Raw genomic sequence first — 21,787 nt, 5'->3', positions numbered from 1 at the left:
CCTGCTAACAAACACTCGTTTCTCTTACATGTTTTTTTTTGGCCATCTAAAGTGTTGTGTTGTGATGTGTACGTAGTCATTTGTCTAATTTCGATTTCTTATGGCCAACGAATAACGGCCAATGTTATGAAATAATGCAACGTATACAATTAACTTTGTCAATGCATTTTGTAATGTTTACATTACAATTAAAAAACAAATACAATTATACAGTAGACATAACGTTAGACTATAGACTGTTTACTTGTGATTAAGCTGCAATCTTGTAAAAACGTAAACAGCCAGCAAACGCGGTAGGCTACTTTATTATTATATGCCTACTCTACACTTGGCATAAACTTCTTATTATCCTATTACCATCATCTGTAGTTTACTAGACATGCAGTAGCCTAATATTTGTATGAAATTGTGAAACATTCCCTGGTCATTATCTTCGGAGTCCATCTCACGCCCAACACTATCCTTACAGGTACGTACAGAGTGGGCGTGCGAAATTACGACAGTTGCAAGTTTTCCCCAGTGACTCTAGGGGTCGCTGTTTGACAAAAACGTCAAACTGCATGGAATGCCTTTAAAGTTACTCGTCGCGAACAAAGATGTACAAAGGAATCGAACAGCAGGGGATTCATCCATTTGAAAAATGACAGACTACAGGAATTCCCATAGAAGCACATTGCCTGGGGTATTTATTTTCAAGCACTTAAAATGCCTTTAAACCAGAGACTGTAAAAAATATGCAAGTAGTGTCTGTGACGTCACCCATTGGTTTGTGAAGAGCATTTTTGAAGCTTAAAGTAGGCGGTGCGTGCCGTCGCCATCTTGGCCGAATTGCAGTTTAAGTCACTTCCGTATTCAGAGAGACTGATTGAGAAAAAAGATTGAGAGATCTGCTGCATGTTTCCCATGGCCAGGAAGAAAGGAAAGGGTTTCGAGGATTCTGTCCAGAGAAGAAATTCCACCACATTTGTTGCAATCTACAAAAGAGGAAAACACTTTTAGTGGTCTGAACTGAATGATCAGATTGAAGTATTCAGAAAACCATGTGGGCCAAGTGAATTATATATTTTATAAAAATTGTAAGGGTTTCATTTGCATCCCTGGCCGCATTACCACCACGTGTGAGATTTTTTTCCCAAAAATGCAATAGCCTGTTTACAGTTTGCATAAGACTTTGGTGTTACACTCCTTTAACTTTTTTGCCAACAACAAAGGCTGCAAACCACACAGACTGACAAATATGATGATCTGATCTGACTATAAAGAATAAAGTACTGCAGAACTAAAATTTAGCAGATAATTAAGACATTCTAAATATATTTTAAATAGGAATTATTAAATGTTATACTTACTGGCTGAAGTTGTTTGAAGGTCTTGCTAGCCTCATCAATGGATGGACGTTAAAACTCTGCACACTCTAAAAAAAAAGAATTGGAAAACAACATCACATTTGATCTCTGCTAAAAACATAACATCTCTGATACAGTATCAGCCACAGATCAGAGGGTTGGTCAATATACATTTGAAATCACAGGAGACAACCCAAAAATATTATGAAATGAATATAAAATAGTAACTAAATACGACTCAATAACACATCTAAATTCATATAACAGTACACATATACATGTTTGTTAACAGATAGTCACTTCCACGCAGCCTCCGTCTTGGTGACAAATACGTTTATGTTTTCAAGTTCATATTCAAACACTTAAATTATTGTTTCATTTTAAAAGAGAGGAACAAGCATACATATAAGACACTAGTTCTTGGAAACGCTGTTTCGTTTTAATTTATCGACGCGTTACCTGCCGTAGCGACTGTGAAGTGAATGTGCTTCTTGTCTTTGCCTCAGTGACAGCGTAGACGCCGGCTCCGTGATCCTCCGCCGCGGCGCCGCCGGTAAAGTTAACATGTGCTTCTGCTCGCGCCTCGCCCTTTGCGGTCTGTCTTTACATATCGAATGACAAGAAAGCAATTCGTTTGTCGCTAAATTTAATTTAACAGCGTCGCTATCGCTTGTTAAGCTGGGAAAGGGAAAACTATGCGCGTGTGTGACACAAAAAGCCGAAGTGGGTTGCGGAGGTCCACTCTGTACCGGTTTTGACTCGCTTTGTTAAAGGCTTACAGAAATTGTCATGAGTTAACGTAATCAACCGTGTGATGGGGATTTTGTAACATCTGTTTTATTAATTTTATTAATATGCCATATCAAACATCTTAGAACGATTATTCAAGTCAATTTGTGTAAATGGCGATCTGAGGTAACAGTCGTCATTCCTCTAAATTACACCCGTCGTCTTAGTCAGTATAAATTAACACGTTGCTGTCTCGCAAAATGTTATAATCTTGTTTATATTCATGAAATGTTCACAAAAGCATATAAACTTACCTTGAAACAAGAGCTTCAGTGACTCTGTCCTTTCAGGACGACCATTGCTGAGCACATTCAAACATCAAGGGCGCGAAGCACGTGAGCCTCTTCAAACAACCCAACATAATAACCCAGCAGTTTTAACCCAACACCTAGAAAACTGAAACTACCCAAAAAGTGTTTAAAATGTAAAAAAATAACCCAGCAAAACAACCCAACAGACTCAACCCAGCATTTTGGGTTAAAAAATAACCCAGCCATTTTTAGAGTGTACAGATTAACATAAAAACTTATTAGGGACATGTTTTTTTCATCCAAATGTTTTCTCTTAATTGATGAGATAACTCGTCAATGGTGGGGAAAGAGCTTAACTTGGTAACTTCCAGGACACAAGCGACAGCGACCATTGGCGACAAGAAGTGGGAGTGTCCAGCTACTGTAATCGACATAGTTGAGCACAGTTCAACTTTATGTAAATGGCGAGTGACTTTTGGGAGCAACAATCAAAGAAAATTGAAGCAGTGGACTTTACGTCATCTGTATTTCATCATTTACTGAGAGGAAAGTTGCTCATTTCTTTATACTTATCAAGACAAGATGAATTAGGAACGCCTCCTAAGGACATTATTGAAAGAGTCTAGCAACACACAGCAACAGTGTCTTGAGCAGCATAAATAAGGTCCTGTAGGACATATTTTTCATAAGGGTGGTGTGACGTGTATGACATCACCCTTATCAGAGATTCATGTTTACGTACATTACACAAAGACAAGACGTTGTTATCAAAAACATGCACTTTAAAACCCATCTTCAAAACTTTGCATTTTCAGGACCCCAAAACTTGTTAACAAACAGCCAAACCAAATAAAAACTTTGACGGCTTATGTTTGAAATCATTGTTGAGGAGAATTTTTTCTAACAGTGATTAAACTGATAAACTGTAGGCCTATAACTGAAATGCACTGGAAGTTGAGTGAAAGCAATCGGCAGATGTAAATGTATGAGCATGTTTTCGTGGAGGTCTTCTCGATGCTCTCCACACCTAAAAGCCGTCTTGCCATCTGTCACGATGCCAGCCGTCTAATTCTGACCCTGCTGTTCAAACAGAACTTCTACCAAGTTTTGAAATGAATAAACATGATGTTAACAGCCTCACTGTCTGCAAAATGTATCCAATATGGTAATGATAATATCTGCAGACCCATGCTCTCAGTAATACCATCAGATAGTTTTTCCAGCCTAAATCTTTCTTCATTAGTCGCTTCAAAGTTTAATCACATACTGTATCAGTGCTTATGTCAGCACACTACAGATTTGGTATAAGCTGACACGATTTCCTACTAGATGACTACATGTTACGATGGATATATACAGTGCAGTGCAAGTTATTAAATTTACATTTTCCTCTTTTTCTTTGTGTAGGGTGGAGGAAGTATGTTTTGTTGTTTTTATAACAAAAGCAAATCTTGGCTTTTTATGAGACTGAATCAAATCGCCTGAAATGTATCGACTGTAAAATACATTTAATGCCTGACTTCTCCGTAATCATATTTACAGTTCACTTTTAGTTTGGTTCATTGACTCTTAAATATGTATTCATATTTCAGCATTGAAATGGCATGCTTGATTTTGAGCAAAGCATACTGGTATAGTTAATGCGTTCGCACAACACATTTTCTGAATGACTTATACATAAGTCATGATTCAGATGACTACACCGGGCGACTGCAAGTGTGTTTTATAGATTGAAACATGACCTTTACTTTTGTTGGGGGGTGGCTAGTTGTCACACCTTTTATTGCTTACATTTTTCAAGGTAGGTGCATTTTTCAACAGCAAACAGCTACGAAAAAACTAAGACAACGTTATTGGCTAGAAAAAACACTGTTGGGAGTTGTGCTTTTGTGTAACTCTTAAATTTAAACTTGTAATTGAATCAACTTATATTCTTCTGTTTTTCATGCTTCAACCTTGGTTTTATATAAATCTGGCTCCCATGCTACTATTTAATTATGTAACAAATGATAAAATAATCACATATAGTGCAATTTCACTTTTTATTAGTCTTATCTAGAAATCAGCAAGACGGATTCGGAGAGTTAAACAGTTTAATGTATTCCCAGTGTAAATCATAAATTATTCATTCATTTCGGCTTTCATTCTATCTGATTCATAATATCTGATCAATTTCAACTCTCAGTGCAGTCATCTTACTTCTTCAAGCATCCTGTCTCACAATATACTGAAAAGACTAACTCATGTGTTCCCATCCTAACAGGTGCCAGACATCCAGCTGTAAACTAATTGGATGCGCAGTGGTCACTGTTTTCTATTCTGTGTAATATGTTCGGGTGGGAAGTCTGCACTTGTTAACGGCACTCATCCGTGCAGTCGCCACATTCGATAAGCCCTCCGAGTGTGTGCTAGGTGAGAATGAACCTATGAACACACCCAGCGTGAGGTATAGAGATTGCTCTTTCCATACCAACTAATTCTGTGAGAAACTCATTTACTGCACTGAGGAGCTGGCAGATAAAAGACACTTCTGGAATTAGTAATGAATTGCATGTTTTTATATCAATTGAAATTAAATTATTCAATATGTATTTTTGCTATAAAATGACGTTTTAAAAATAGTACATTTCAAAACGACGTCAGAAACAATTTAATAGGTGACAGAGACATTAATAACATAACCACAACCAAGATACAGTATTTTTTTTACTATCACAAAATTAAAATGACAATAAAGATTTCACCAATTGGAGTTCCAAACAGCTAGTGCGTATCTGTATGTAAATTAAAAGTGTCTCTAATATTAAATAAATGTCAATTTTTAGATTTCACTCTCACTGCTATGTTACACATCTAAAATTACAAAGGCTCTGGAACAAATGTGACCCGTCACGGAAACCAGTGACACAAGTCGGCAGCACAAGTTTCGAGATAATGAGAAACAAAGGTTTTTTTTTCACAATTTGTGATTTTCGTTTTATTTCAGAATCTGTTAGTTGAGATCACGAAGAAGACTCTCCATGTTTGAGATAGCAGTTTTTGTATATTTAAAAAGCGTACATTTTGCGGTTGAAATCAGCTTGTTTCTCTGGAGATTCTAGCGTGCAGCGGGGGGCGTCATTGTCTGTGTGTATTTACATCACCCCCGCCCCCAAAGGGAACAGCGTTACTACTTAATAAGGATAGTTCGTCCAATAATCAAAATAATGTCATTACTGACTTACCCTTATGTCGTTCTAAACTCAAAAGACCTCCGTTCATATTCGGAACACAGTTTAAAATGTTTTAACGTTAGATTTAGTCCGAGAGCTTTCTGTCCTCCATTGAAAATCTATGTACGGTCTCCATGTCCAGAAAGGTGATAAAAACATCATCAAAGTAGTCCACGTGACATCAGTGAGTCAGTAAGAATGTGTTGAAGCATCGAAAATACAGTTTGGTCCAAAAATAGTAAAAATTACGACTTTATTCGGTCTTCTCTTTTGGTTCTGTTGTGAAGTCACGTGACTGTAGTGACGCGGCTGAACTGATCCTCAGACATGTTTGCTATGTTTTTTTCAAACTTATAGCGTGCGTCTCCCCAGACTGTAAACGAAGCTCGGGCGCACAAAACAAAAGAAAAAAAAGAAGCGGGGGTGTCACTGACTCTATGCGGCGCCGCAGTCGGATGACGTCAAAGTACTGCTAGACCTCTTCAAGAAATCTTACGGAGTAGTTTAATTTCGACTCGCTCTCGCGGTACTTTGACGTCATCTGTCTGTCAGTTCTTGCAGCGCAGCATGAAGTGAAACACACACAAAAAAGTCATAAAGAGATTGATGAATTCGTTATATAATTGGCTACATGTTTTGTCTATCAATATTTTCCATGAAGTCATTGGCTGATGGAGGAACGAGCGAGCGATTGGTTACATCCCTAAAGGACGCCACGTTTTCGACGGCGCTGTTTGGAGTATCTATTATACTACCTCCCTATTTTAAAATACAAACTTTGAAGGCGGGTTCATGTGTTTAACGGAACGTAAATTACCGGAGTGTAATCTCATATACCCTTACATGTTACGATGTAAATAGTCCTCAGATTGTATATTATATTCTATTACCAGACGTTCATGCGAAATCTGATGTAAACAATAGACTATTTATCTATATTTTATGGATTATACGCATTTGTGGACAAAAATGGTCATTGGATGATTCACACATCTGAAACAGACTGAATTCGACTTGTGATTAACACAAAGTTAAAAATTCCTTGCATTGGCATGTTGTCATCCGGACTTCTTTCACAAAATACTACATATGATGCTAGAACATCTGTATCTCAAAACGGCTTTACAGGGGGTATGCCTTAGCTAAATGAGATGTAAATGAGCCATATTGTCTCTCCCGGCAGGGAAAAGTGTTCTCTTTCTTGAGTGTGTTATATTCAAATGGCCACAACTTCTCCAAATCTTATCAGATTTCCATGTGTTACACATCTTTGGAAACTTTCAGAATCTGCTAATAACTCAAAATGCCCCAGATCAGACTTGTCACTACTTTCCATGACTGGTCACAAATATTTCTGTTTATTTATTTATTTTTGTCAAACACACTGGATATACATTTGGAACAAGGTCATGTCTTAATTATATTTGGTGTTTCTGAAGAGTTATTGATACTTAAAGGAACAGTATGTAAGAAATTTATATCAATTAATCATAAAATGGCCCTGATATATGTCACTAGACATTAAGAAATTATTTTCATTTCAAATACTTTTATCACTGACAACAGTGGTCCGGCCAGGATATTATCATTTAAAAAGTGGAGTTGCAGCCCTCAACTGATGTTTATGTTGTCATGTTGTGTACTGGCCACCGGTTGTGTGGTTGCAGTACCAGTTTTAGCCACAAGTTTTGTGATTGCAATACGAGTTTTGGCCACAATCCTACATACTGTTCCTTTAAAGGGAACATATTATGCAAAATCCCATTTAACAAGGTGTTTGGACATAAATATGTGTTGACAGTGAATGAACACAACAACCCTATATTAAAAAAGGTAACACTTTATAATAACTTTAATTAGTAATTAATTAATAAACATTAGTTAATGCTTATCTGATCATTAGTTACAATTCATTCACATAGCTAGATTTATGAGATACTGTGCTTGTTAATGTTTACTAATTGTTCGATACCATTACATAATGACTAAGAGATAATTAGTAAATGTATATTAAATGCTTACGAATGTTATTCCCACGGTAAGTGAATATGGCGTTGGTAGTTTTTTGAGAGGTGATATATGTTTGTTATTTCAGCTCAGGGTCTTCATGTGCACGTGCGCGCACACACACAAACAGAGAGAGAGAGAGAGAGGACATTAACAGGCGAAGAGAAAGCTACTCAAGCTGAAAGTTTGTGTTTTTCTGGTGAATACATACAGTTTAAAAGAATAAATCTGACTGGAATTGGTTTTAAAGCTAAGTTACAACCCGTATCTCCGACATGAGGAGAGGAAATTAATGTAAACAAGCCAGCATCTCTGCTCTGTTCAAAAACTGAGGCAATAAAAAGAGCTATACAGATAAAAAGTCATCTGAAACATAACCATAACATCTAGTGTTCAGATCTTAGGTGTAGTTATTATAAATGTGATAATGTGTGCGTAATGGCGTATACTTACAGATGCTATCAGAGTAAACACTCGTCTAAAGCATTTAACCTTGTGAAGCTGGGATTTATACAGAACAATCGCTATTAGCTGTTTAAAATTGAAATGCATATTTTATAATATACATTTATGTTTTAAATATTTAGAAAAGTATTTTTTTTCTTACATTCCAATTTCATATTAATATTTCATCTTTTTATCTTAATATTCTTAAAAATCAAAGTTGTGTTCTTAGAAATTATGTCATGCATTATTATTCTATTTTATTGCCATATCTAATCAGTGACATAATATGGTCTTAAAAAGACAATACTATCGACTATCGCCATTATTTCTGGGGCAATTAACCGACTTATGAAAAGTAGCTACCGTGACAGGCCTGATTATTACCTTTTAAGTAACCGCTTATCTGTTAATGTATGTTTGAATGTTTACAAATGTCAATAAACTATGATTCATTATGTAATGCAATTTTTTTTATTTATATAAGTTTTATTATAAGTTTAAATATTATTCAGGCGCTATTCATGTTAACAACTTATTTATTAACTTATCTGTTAACCAATGTCTGTATAGATAACACATTTGTTTATTGTGGTGTGTAAGCATACTTCTAAATAAACAATAAGGTCGATGAGGTCAGTCTTTGTTTTTTTTAAACTAAAACTATTGTATGTTGTTAATGTCTGTAAGCATAATAACCCTTAGACACCAATGATTGGGGGTCTTCTTCCTCCGCTTAGTTTTTCAGTTTACAAAGTCCGTCATCTAAATAGGGATTAGACATGGCACCAGCGCAACTGACTTTTAAAGGGGATGGGAGATAAGACTCTCATTGGTTTATTGCACGTTACGCCCAAAACACACCCATTACTCATTAGGAGAATATGTGCGCTTGGCGACTGTGCGCTTGGCGCACAAACAATTTTTCTCGTTGTTAAATTAGCAAAAGTGTCATTGGACACGCCCATTTAGACCATGTGCCGTGCCGCTTTAGACAATGCGCTTAGATCGTTAAAATAGGGCCCATTATTTTACACATATTGTACATTTTTTAGCTCCAGATTTCACTCTCTTCCTGAAATGCACAGATTTAAAAAGTTCTGTGTCCCTGATTGGCCAGCTAATCTGTACGTTGTGATTGGACTGAATACCTCTGACGTCAGCCGGAAATGTGACGCTCCTTATCATGTTTGAAAGATTCGCTCACAATGCAATGCTAAGGAGATAACTTACAGGTGGTGATCCAAGCAGGAGGAATTATTATAATTTAGATCTTGTCTACATCACAAATACTAGGAAGTAAACTGTTTGTTGTAGTCGAAAAAAAAGAATATGTTGGAGACGATAATTCACGTCATCATTTACTTTGGGGTATGTATCTTTTGCATATCGTTAACATGTACTAATACACACTTACACACCAAAGGAAATGTAAAATCATGAATCGATCATTATTTAATGTTCTATTAAACAATTACCAAGCACATTATCTCATATTTCTAGTTATGTCAATATATTGGAACTAATGATCAGTTAACCTTTAACTATTGCATAAAGTGTTACTCAAAAAATCTCCTTCATTCTGAATCCCCATTCAACCAAAACAGTCTCTGCTGTTCTGATTCTCTTGTTAATGTGACATCACACAAACAAACCCCACGCTATAGTCACGGAGTTACTGTAAGCAGCGGAACCAAAAATATGGCTGAACTAAAAATGGTGGAAGTAGTTCCACCCAGACCATTTTCACAGAAACACCGTGGCGATTGGGCAGTTCAGAGGAGAGAAAGAGTATAAATAGACCATCAGGAAAACAGGAAGACGAAGTTTATTCCAACAAGCGTTGTGGGGGAGATGGAATTGTTTGGTGTGTTGGAGAGGCATATTATTGTGGAGAGTGCAGACTGGGCGAAGACAAAGTGGAGGATTGGGCTAAAGGAAAACGAAGCTAAGTACTTAGGAAATTCCTGCCGAAGTAATTGTGCTGACCTGTGCTGTTTACTTTGAAGAGACTGTGGATATTGAGGAGTCACCGTGAAATACATTTGGAAAGAACGAAGGAGTGTGTTACTAGCAACCTTGTATATGCTATACCCCTGGAAGAGAGAGAGAAACATCGAGTGTCAACAAACTGTGAGTATGTAGAGTTGTTGTCTTGTCAGTGACATCTCTTGCTAACCGTGTGTCCTAGTGCATCTCCTGAGTGCTCTTTCAGTGTGTACACGGCCCCACCCGTAGAAAGGAGTGGTGGGCGAGCCGAAGCTAGCTACGAAGAGGAAAGAGTGTGTTTATGTGAAGTTGTGGATGTGACATCTCCATTTGGTCATCCTCCGTATCAACCCCTTTCTGCTGTTAAGGACCAATTTCCGGCCCAACGTGGTGATCGGACCTTAATTCACCGTGAGTGTGTGTGGCGTGCCGTGGGTGAGTCTTTTGACGTGTACAGTTGAAGAATTGTAGTGTTGTGCTGTGTCAATGTTGTCAGCGATCACTCAATAGCCCGAAGAGGAGAGCCCTGGATTGAAGGAAGTGAGCCGGTGTCGGTGGACGACGAATACATCTATTATACAACCCGACTGTGACTCGTAATCCCTTCCCCCACCGGGTGGTGGCATACCAACTGTGAGATGTAAGAGTATTGCTGTGAATATTGTGTGGAGTATTGGAAAGAGGGAGAACTTTAATTGGCTGCTGTGTGGAAGAAAGTACATGTGCTGTTTTGGTGTATGATTATACGCCTGTTGAGTGTTTGCAGATGCCTGCCCCTGTCTAGAGCTCTTGTCACGCTGTTGGAAGAGAGGAGAGGGAAGTGATAGGCCCACTCGTACAGTACATCACCTGGTGTGGCGTCCTATTCCAATCTACCCACCGTCTATGATTTCATCCGTGGCCGTGTTGGGCCTCACATGCAGCAGCCTCGGCCTGTCCCTCCATCTGTTCGTTTGTTCGGAGTCAAGAGGTGTTGTATCTCTCCTTATATATTCACTGCAGTAGTATATTGTTGAAGAGACTGTGTGTGTGTCTGTGGTCAGTCTGCAGGTTTGAGCCAAGGGCTCCGGGTCGACGTGGGACTGTTCCACGACGTATTGAAAGTCAATGTTCAAGTGTTGCACTGGTAGTCTGTCCTAGTGAGGAAGGCTAGAAGTTTGTCGTGTGTATATACGTCCTCTCCAGCCAACTAAGGGCTAAAGCCTGACATCTGTCTATCTACGGGTCTGTGAGTTACATCTGGTTTAAGCATCTGGTTAATATACCCACCTGTACGCCCAAAGCCAAGAGCCCAGTGTACTTCCCCGTATACTCACCTGTACGCCCAAAGCCAAGAGCCTAGTGTACCGCCCCGTATACTCACTTGTACGCCCAAAGCTAAGAGCCCAGTGTACCATCCTGTATACTCACCTGCACGCCCAAAGCCAAGAGCCCAGTGTACTTCCCCGTATACTCACCTGTACGCCCAAAGGCAAGAGCCCAGTGTACTTCCCTGTATACTCACCTGTACGCCCAAAGCCAAGAGTCCAGCGTACTTCCTCTACACACCGAAGGTGGCCCGTTAAGGTATTTCCCTACCCATTCCCCAGTGTACTTACCTGTCTCTGCTTTTACGCTCAGGAAGAGAGGTTGGAGCGTCCACCTGGAGTCCATTTGAAAAACACAAAGAGTGGAAGTTGAGAATATCCCCCTGTAATTCACGAGTGGACCAAGAAGATAAAGACAGGCTAAGAGGAGTTACCTGTGATTTCCCTGAGAGTCAGAAGCGTCTCAGAGCCATTCAAAGTCTTTATACTCACCTTTTAAGAATCCCTTCCCCTTTCCCCTTACCTTTTATTATTTAATAAAGATTGTTATATTTTATCTCGTTTTCTCGTCTGTTTGGTCATTGGAGCATTTTGAGACCTCCTCAGGGTGGAAACTGAGCGAGGGGCGTGACTCACATTAGAAGTGGTCCGCTCCGACCTGTGACACTATCTCACGAGAACTTGTGTATATATTCGAGTTGTCTAATTTTTATTAATTCATACGACCACATTCGTAAGTTTTGGTACGATTTGCCTTGACCGCTGTGACATTGGGGTTAGGTGCGGGGTTAGGTTTCGTTGTTGTTGTTTTTTCATGAGAATCGTACGATTTTGCACGATTAACATTGTATGAATTGATACGGATTAGCCAACTTGTAAAATATGTAAGATTTCTTGTGAGATCAGGCTGGCCCTGCCCACAGCCACAGACTGACAGGTTAATTTTACCCAAAAGCTTTTCTAAATGTGTTTGTTAGCACATTGTAGCACTAGTTCGGCTAAAGATACAATTGTCTCAGACTGTATTCACTGTCGTGCATTTAAAGGTACACACATGAAAACCATGTTTTTTGCTTCAACCCAAATAGGGGCATTTTGGACATGCTATGATAAATGATCTGTGGGGTATTTTGGGCTGAAACTTTACATACACATGCCTGCCACTTGTAAAAATGAGCAATATGTGCCCTTTAAACTAGCCTAAGAAAAGTTTTTTTTCTTTTAGATGAACTTCTGCCAAAAACTTATTTTGTCTCTTAGGAAGATAAAGGAAGTTCTGCTCTCTTAAAAGGCAGTTGTGGCATAATGGTTGGAGAGTTGAGCTTTTAAACTGAATGTCACCGGTTCGTTTCTCAAGGCTGGCAGAAAACCAATTGAGATGCCCTTGAGCAAGGCAGTGATAGCTGCCCACTTCTCTGGGTATGTGTTTGTTCAAGACTTGCAGTGCCTGTGTTCACTACTCACTGCTATGGGTTTAATGCAGAGGTCACATTCCAAGTAGCCTATTGACAACCATATTAAACAATAACTTCACTTTCTCTGTAGTCAGGTTATTTAGTCCCTTTATTGTGTTTTATGATCCAAATGGCACAATCAAGCTTTTGGCCTCACCAAATGTAACTCCTCCCCTTCCTATTTATTTATTTACTTTACCACCAATGTTCATTGAAATAGAAAGCAGCATTTATTCAGGATACTTTTTTGCCTTTTCCTGTGACAATGTTGGTAAAAAATAACGAAATAGTTTTCATGAAAATCACTTCATCAGTTCTAGGCTGCCTCTGAGTCCTCATTATACGCTGGCAAAACAATTCTCAGGGAAGAAATGTAAAGCGCCAAAGCATTCATCAGCACATTATGGTCAAAATTATGGTCTGTCAGCTTTCCAAGAGTAAACTGTGTTGCTTTTGCTTTCATTGCCTTGTGTCAGGACCCTTCACCGTGTTCTGTGTGATACATACTGTATGTATCATAATTTAACATTATAGGTTTGTTTAGAAATTCAGTTTAGTAAATCACGCACACACGACTGCATATTAATTCGAGAAGCTTTAATGATTTATTGTAAAATGATGAATGGTGTGCAGGGTCTTGTGCCGGCATTAATGATCTGATCTTATCATGCAGTTTTATTGATACGGACTTGCAGGCACTTGGTGTTCTCTGCCTCTCTGCATCTGGAATCAACGAATAATCACCGCGCTTTACAAATCATGTCGATTTCATTGAACCAAGTGGGCTGACTAATCTCTTTCCCATTACCTCACAATGCGGTTGTGATTTCTCTTGCTGTGTTTAAAAATAACAGCCCATCCATAAGAAGTGTCTCGGCCACATACTGAGATTCGAACGCTTGCTTGCTCTTAAGAAAAACTGAAAATCCGAGTCTGTCAATCCAAGTAAATTGCTCACAGAAAGTGCAGGAAAACATGCTCTTTCTATTATGTGAATTTGTTTTTTTTGTAGATAAAGTACACAATCACGGTCATAATAGATACCGCTTCCATGTCCAACCGTCCTCAAACGGCATAGAGAAACAACATATACACTAGGGATGGGACGGTTAGCAAATTTCATATCATGATTATAGTGACCAAAGTTATCACGGTTATCAGCATTATCATGGTTTTCTTAAATTGAGATGGAAATGTTCAAAAAGAACTGATACACACACTGAAAACAAAGTTTTATTTTTGAAAATCAGCAAACAACAAACACAATTAGCAGCTATATGCACTTTTTTAAGCATAAACATTAAATCAGGGGTGTCCAGCCTTTTTTGTGTGGCAATCTACTTTTAAAATGATAAAGCCAACAAGAACTACCTGCTAAAAAACATTTTTTAACAAAACACTGTTTCATTTTTTAAAAACACTTTAAATGTGTGTTAGGAGGACTATTTCTACGTTGAATTTAGGGCTGTCACCATTACTCCATTCTTTTTGAGGAGTTAAAAAAAATCATTGAGTACATGCCGAGTACTCCTTATAGCGGAATAGCGGAGATGTGGTTTTGATGAAATAAACTAGAAAATGACAAAATTATCAGATGCATCTCTCTCTCTCTCTCTCGTTCGGTCGGTTGGTCGCGCACACATACAAGAATGTGCATCCAAATTTCGGAAGTTAGACGACTTATAAGATTGATAAAAACACACTTGAGAAGAAATGCGCAGCAACTCAAAAAGCCTTGTTTCTAAGACCATAATGCCAATTTGGCGCTTTGTTTTAAGTAAAGGGTGTGGAGGCGTAGAGCAGCATACACAGTTATTAACTTGTGCGCGATCTACCGGCATTGCATTTGCGATCGACTGGTCGTATTGGACACCCCTGCATTAAATGAACATTAACATGGAGCCCTGAGATGTATGAACCTGTTTTAATGAACAGTACCTTAACTCTTTCCCCGCCATTGACGAGATATCTCGTCAATCTGCCATACCGCTATTATCCACCAGGTGGCGCTCTTCCCTAGGGCAAACAGCCGTAAGTCCGTGTATGTTTTAAAGATCTCTCTGCATCTGATCGCTATCAAAAGTCCTTCACAAAAATGGAATTATCTCAGCTTTTTGCTCAAAATTTGCTGTTTTTGATTAAACCTACACATATTTGAGAGGTGATAAAAACAGAACACATGAAGGTAGGATGAAACGGATTTTTTTGTTTGAAAGCAGAGGGTCTGTTCTTTTATTTTATATAGTATATGTTTATATATTTAAAAAGGAGCATTTTCTGGAAGACATTAAACTTTTGTGAAAATCATGAAAAATGCTGGCGGTGAAAGAGTTAAATAAGAACATCAAATGCACACATAAGCAACGCATTAAAACACAGTGCACCTGTTACTGCCTTCCGCCACGCCTTCTCATGCAAAAACCAATGTTGCACGCGCACGTGTGTCAAGCTGATTCTGACTGGAAAGGATTTACCGGGAGTTTTCAAAATCACGGTAATCAAACACGGTTGTAATGATAATTACATTTTAAACGATAATACTAACCGTCAGGACATTTTATCATGGTTAATCGTGAAACCGGTAATCGTCCCATTCCTAATATACACTTGTATCATAATGGAAAACTAGATAAAACACCCTATCCTAGTTTTTATCCCTATGACAACATTCGAGATGACCAGACATGGAGACATGTTTTTTTTTTTACAAAATATTAACATATTGCGGTCAGCCTTTCTGTGAGCCTGGAGACTGGTGTGTACATTGTGAGTATATAAATTGTTCGCTTAAATGTGTAATATGAATAAATATTGCTTGGACCCAAAAACAGTATTTTTTGGGTCATGACTTAACAAGCGGATAGACCCATGTGGGCATGTGACCACTTTTTTGCATTTTCATAGCATAGTTTTGAGTTCTCATCCCTTGAAATTGTCTTCACCATTAAATGGGCATCTCAATCTATCTAAAATAGGCCATGTTGGCTATCATAAAGGGTTAACTCTTTCGCCGCCAGCGTTTTAAAAAAAAGTTGCCAGCCAGCACCAGCGTTTTTCATGATTTTCACAAAGGTTTAATGCCTTCCAGAAAATGTTCTTCTTTAAATATATAAACATACAATATATCAAATGAAAGAACAGACCCTCTGCTTTCAAAAAAAAAAAGTTTCATCATACCGTCAGTAGTTCCTTTGTAATCAGCTTTTGAATATGGGTAGGTTTCTGCAAAAACACCACATTTTGAGCAAAAAGCAGAGATAATTCAATTTTTCTGACGGACTTTTCATAGAGATCCCATTCAGAGCGATCTTTAAAACAGACACGGACATGCAGCTGCTTGCCATAGGGCAATACTTCCGGGTTTAAAAAGTTGCGGAAGGGTGGTGGTGGATAATAGCGGTATTGCGGAAAGACGGGGAAGTGTTTTCTCTTGATTGACGAGATATCTCGTCAATGGCGGCGAAAGAGTTAATAACTATACAATCAGTGCCAAAATCAAGGTGGGCACACGTCATACCAATTGTGAGCCCCTGTGATACTCCATTCACAAATTGCCTGCAGTTACTGACTGAAGTTTGGAAATTAACAAAGCACCTCTATGGATCAAATTCATATTTCATTTGAAGATGGTAGATTTTAGTTATAGCTTAATGTAATTTTTTCTCTGACACACGCACACTTGCACCCAGTAATTAATAGTTATGTCATGAGAAACAAGAATTTGGTTAATTGTGATATATTGCAATTGCACGTTTACTGCCGATGTGTAATTCATTATATATTTAGAGAGATGGGAGCAACCCGTTGCTTTACAAATAAACCAAGTCAACCAGCCCGTACGTATTAATCTTGATTATCATACTTTAGAACAATACGGGAGGAATAATTGTATGTAATTATCTGTTGTCTAATGCCTGTTGTCTAATTGAAAATATGTTAGGCATAGAATAACACCCCCCCCCCCCGCGCACCCCCCATAATAAGAGCAAATGCTCTTTACTTGATTTACTTGATGATATTTTACTTTAGACATACATTATTATTGACCCATCTATGAGGTAAAACTACAATCAAATACTGGCTTCATACAGGATGGTGAAGAGTTTAATAGCTTGTTGTCATTAAAGTCAGTGAAACATATGTAATAATATCTTAACCTAACAATTAGAAAATTCAAATGACTGACCTGCCAAGAGTAAGACATTTAATAGCGCTTAACTTTTTACTCTAACTGAACTTTAGATTATTAATTTTCCGACTGATCACTTTTACAATTAGTGAGGTGCATAAGGCTGTTGATTTCAGCAGAACAGAAGCAGTCAAGCAAATTCTTTTATCATTCACATTCGCAATTCACAGCTCTCAACATTCAGCTGTGTTATAATAGCCAGAAAATAAGCAACAGAATAAAAAGCCTATTCAGCTAAAATCAATGGACAATTATATCAGGATGACACAATCTTTAAATTATATAAAAAACTGGTTTTGGCTGTCAGTAAAGTAAAAGTTAAAATAAGTTTAAAAAGCAAAAGAGGTAAAAATTATCCCTTGCTGTCACTGGGGTGGTCCTCTTCAAAAAATACATCTTTGCACCTCAAGAGTTCACATTAGTACCTCAGAGGTACATATTGGTACCAAAGAGTGCATATTAGTACACACAAAATTACATATTAGCACCCAGTATGCAGTTTGCGTAGGGCACCAACTCCGCCATGGTTGCTTAGAACAGTGGTTCTCAAACTTTTTCAGCGTGCGGCCCCCCTTGTCTACAGTGCGTTTCTTCGCGGCCACCTCAAAGAAAATTTATGACAAATTTGTTCTAAAATGTAACATTTTAATTAAATAAAACATATAACATTATTCAAAGTAGTGCTGTTGGTTAGTATCCTTATATTTATTTTGGTTTAATTACAAAGAATTCATGATAAATTAATTTATTTTATAAAATCCCATAAAACTGGGGCCCCCCTGGCACCATCTCGCGGCCCCCAGTTTGAGAACCACTGGCTTAGAAAATACAACTTTTTATTTTTGTATAAATATGAATACAAACTATACGGCGTTATACACAGCATTTTGCGGTAAGCAGATTACGCAACGCGCCATCCTCGCATTTGCTGCACCCCCACCACCTGACTGCAGACGATCAAATGTGTGTTCGATGGCGCTGCGCAGATTGATCCACAAAAAACATAAAAGTACCATGAGAGTGATTAGAAAGCATGTGGAGCATTCTGCTCTCGCGATACTTTTATATCATATGCCATCCGTCTGTACAGTAACACACATTGATGGACAGCATTCTGTTTTCAAATAGAAAAGTTCAAAATAAAACTCGTTCAAACTTTGGCTGCTGACACCACCAACTCATCTGCCTAATTTAAATAATATAACAATCATGTACCAATTTATATCATGTAACTTCAATTGTTGAAATGACGTTGTGCTGCCTTGTGTTTTGAAGCATGGTAAAGATATCTATGCTAAAGACATTCATTGTTTTTGTATATGCTAATAACTACACTTATATATTAGTTGAATAAAAAAAACTGCTTAACCGAATGCTTCATGTTAAATCAATTAAACACATGTATTACTGAGAACTTAACCACACATGCCAACTTTTGCTTTTGTTAAAAGACATCAGCTGTTTTCTTAAAGCTGACTTTTAATAAGAAAGACATTTAGTAATTCTCCAAAATTGCTTGGATTTATACTGACATGTAAGATTAGCTGTGCCACACAAGAATAAGCTAAAGTCCATTAACTACACAGGTACAGATACCATAATATAGGCTAATTGTATACAATTGCATATTTGTATAATTTTAGCTTGTGTTGCTGTCAAAATACAATTATAAATGATAGCAATAGCATCATCAAGTTGTATTCTCCAGCCCAGTCTCACGAAATTACGTACCTACAGACCAGTCATTTTTTAATTCTTTTTTTTTTGTGATAAGGTCACAAATGTCCGCGTTTTCATGATCGTATCACGAATTTCTACTTGTGTGTCATTGTCACATATTGGTTACTCAACTGTTTTCCTATTGTCTTACCATTGTCGCTTTGGTTTAGGGTTAGATTTATATAAAATGATGTCCTTACCCAAACCCAACTCTAACCCTAACGCCAGGCGACAATGGTTTAAAATGTAGAAAATATAAAAAAACTGAATTTTTTTTATAAACCAATACTTAAAGTGGCATCCTAACAGAAACACCAAATCTAACCCTAAACCGAAGCATCAATTGTTTGAAAATAGGAAAAAGCAATGACACGTAAACAGAAATTTGTGACAGAATCACAAAAAAGAATTAAAAAATTACGTGCCTATACCATTCTCATATGTAACATATACAAGCTGCTGACTTCGGAGCGGTTCCGTTACGGATCTGCCCCGGAGCTTATTGCAATCAGGGTAGGTACGTAATTTTGTGAGACTGGGTAGCATTCTTACACATACCACATGTTTTTTTAACTAAAGGGGGCACCACATTAAAAGTCTGCCTAGGGCACTCATTTGGCCAGCAGCGGCACTGTTAGCCAAATGTATACACGCATGTGCCGTAATGTTACATATGAGAATTTTAAATGATACTGCCACAGCTTGGGACCATTTTTGGACCATTTATTTCTTATAGAGAAGACTAGAGGTCCCCAACCACCAGGTCGCGATCCAGTTCCGGGTCGTGTACAAGTTGCCACAGGGCCGCAAGAATGCCCTGGGATTTTTTTATTATAGCTACATTATATTTTAATTGGGTGTTTAATTTGCCCTTTAAGAGTCAACTTCAGATAACCTTGTCTGTTCCCACTTTTGTACTGGGCCGGTCTCTCTCTCTCTCTCTCTCTCTCTTTCTCACTCTCTCTACCACACATCTGCGATCACATAGGATTGCTGTCATTATAGTTTGAGCATAGACTAGGCTACATCTAAAACACAAATGATCAAAGAATTGCATATGGCTTCATGAGTCATTTGCAAATGTACCCTGCAAATTATACATATCACTGTAGACTCTGTGACATCGCAAATGACTGAAAAATATCACCCCGCAGGCTTCTGAAAACAAATACAAAATTATCCAACGATAGCGGCACCATGATAAAAATAAACACATTTACTGCAGCAACCATAATTTAACGGGTACACTTCAAGTGTAGGTTCGGGAGGAACCTTAACATTCACTCCTGTTTCAATCATAAAAGCATATAAGTGGCAGTCTTGATTTTTCCCGCATCTTTCCTCATCCCCATCTCTTCCTTCACTGCTCATTTATTTCTTCAGTTCTGTTTTTCTTGAGCACAAATCAGCTCATTTGCATTTAAAAGGACACACCCAAAATGGCACATTTTGCTAAAACTTACAAAAGCACTATTCAGACAGGATGAGTTTTCCAAACGACAATGAGTTTCAACGTGTCCCCCACGACCTCAGTGATTTGATGTACCCATTCGGATGGGATTCAAATTCTCAGGCTGTTCCAGAGATGGTAGTGTCTGTTTCATGCATTTGGGCGTTGCAGAAGATCATGTGCTCTGGATACACATCTTTGCAATGTTTGATATTTTGCTTTAAAGGACAAGTTCGGTATTTTACACGTAAAGCCCTGTTTTCAGATTGTTTGTGATGAGGTGGAGCGGTTTTGACTGGAGTTTCGACATTTGCGGCTGCCCCGAGACTTTTTGGGTGTTTGTGTTTCGGTTCCTGCCTCTGCAGTGGGTTTGGTGGTGCGCTGGAGCAATCCTTTTTGAAGTGCATTGAACTTTCGTTTGCAGGGGCGTGGGGCTTATCGAGTGGTCAGGGGTGTTCAATGATGTGCTCACGCAAAAATTGCGTTAAAAGATGCTTTCCAACAGCTGTTTTAGCATTCGTTGTTAACTTGTGAACCTATTTTTCCAAACGCCTCACACCCGTATATTCTTCCGTTAAGAGTTTGAATAATAGACACTCCAGCCCAGGTGGTGGCGCTTATCCGCCATTGCCAATTGCAAGAATAGAAATAAAGTTCCCGGCGCGGAGTAATACCGTACCTCACAGCACAACTAATACAAGTCAATGGAGTTGGACAGAACTACGATAAAACCTGTTGGAATGCGTATTCTGCAGCGATTCCTGCGCGAGCACACCAGTGAACACCCCCGACCACTCGGTGAGTTTCACGTCTTTGTAAACGAAAGTTTAATACATTTTAGGAAAGATTGTTCCAGTGCACCATTAAACGCATTGTAAAGGTAGGAGCTGAAACACAAACACCCAAAAATTCTCTGGGCAGCCGCATATGTCGAAATTTCAGTCAAAACCGTTCTATTTCATCATAAACAATCTGAAAACAGGGCTTTAAGTGTAAAATACCAAACTTGTCCTTTAAATGTGAAATTATTACAGAACATGTAATTTATTAATTTAATTTTAACAAAATAAATTATACAAATCCTTATAAAGTAGCCTACATGTTTTATGTAACTGGCTGGTTATAATAAACCCAAAGAAATTAAGAAATAATGATTAATAACAATTTATTATCTTTATTAATTAACATTACCATTCCGGAGTTTAACAAGTTTAAACGGAGTTTCTTACCTCATACTGATATTACAGTGGCCAGATCAGTGTTTGATATTCAGCTTGTCTTGATTTAATTATTTTATTTCGCCGAATGGGAAAAGAAATCCATATCTGAATGAATGGGACTCAGGAAGTACAATATACTTGCATTAGTAAAGCCTTATGGCAGATCACGTTGGCCAAAACACGAAAAGAACCGCGTTTTAAAAAGATATTGCGGGCAAACACAGACATTTGCATCCGGACACGATTACATTTCTCAGAGGACCTCTGAGATTGGCCAAAAACAGTAGGTAAATTGCGCTGGAATTTTTACGGAGGTCGTCAGAGAAAAACACAGACATGGCCGATTCGGACAAGATTCGGACAAGATTAAAAACAAAGCACGATTTTCTCAGAGGTCCCCCTGTAAAACT

General features: G+C 38.2%; 1 long non-coding RNA gene across 1 annotated transcript; it reads right to left on the bottom strand.

Moving 5' to 3' along the window:
- Nucleotides 1-669: 669 nt before the first annotated feature.
- LOC129441959 (uncharacterized) lies at nt 670-2,391 on the bottom strand. The gene is made up of 2 exons (XR_012357907.1): nt 1,350-2,391; nt 670-974 (listed from the first exon to the last, which is right to left on the bottom strand). It is a non-coding gene; the product is annotated as an uncharacterized lncRNA (long non-coding RNA).
- Nucleotides 2,392-21,787: the final 19,396 nt, after the last annotated feature.

Source organism: Misgurnus anguillicaudatus, chromosome 16 (assembly GCF_027580225.2).
Source record: "Misgurnus anguillicaudatus chromosome 16, ASM2758022v2, whole genome shotgun sequence".
NCBI lineage: Eukaryota > Metazoa > Chordata > Actinopteri > Cypriniformes > Cobitidae > Misgurnus > Misgurnus anguillicaudatus.
The sequence above is the reverse complement of the archived record's forward strand: the minus strand, read 5'-3'. Positions and strand labels throughout refer to the sequence as shown.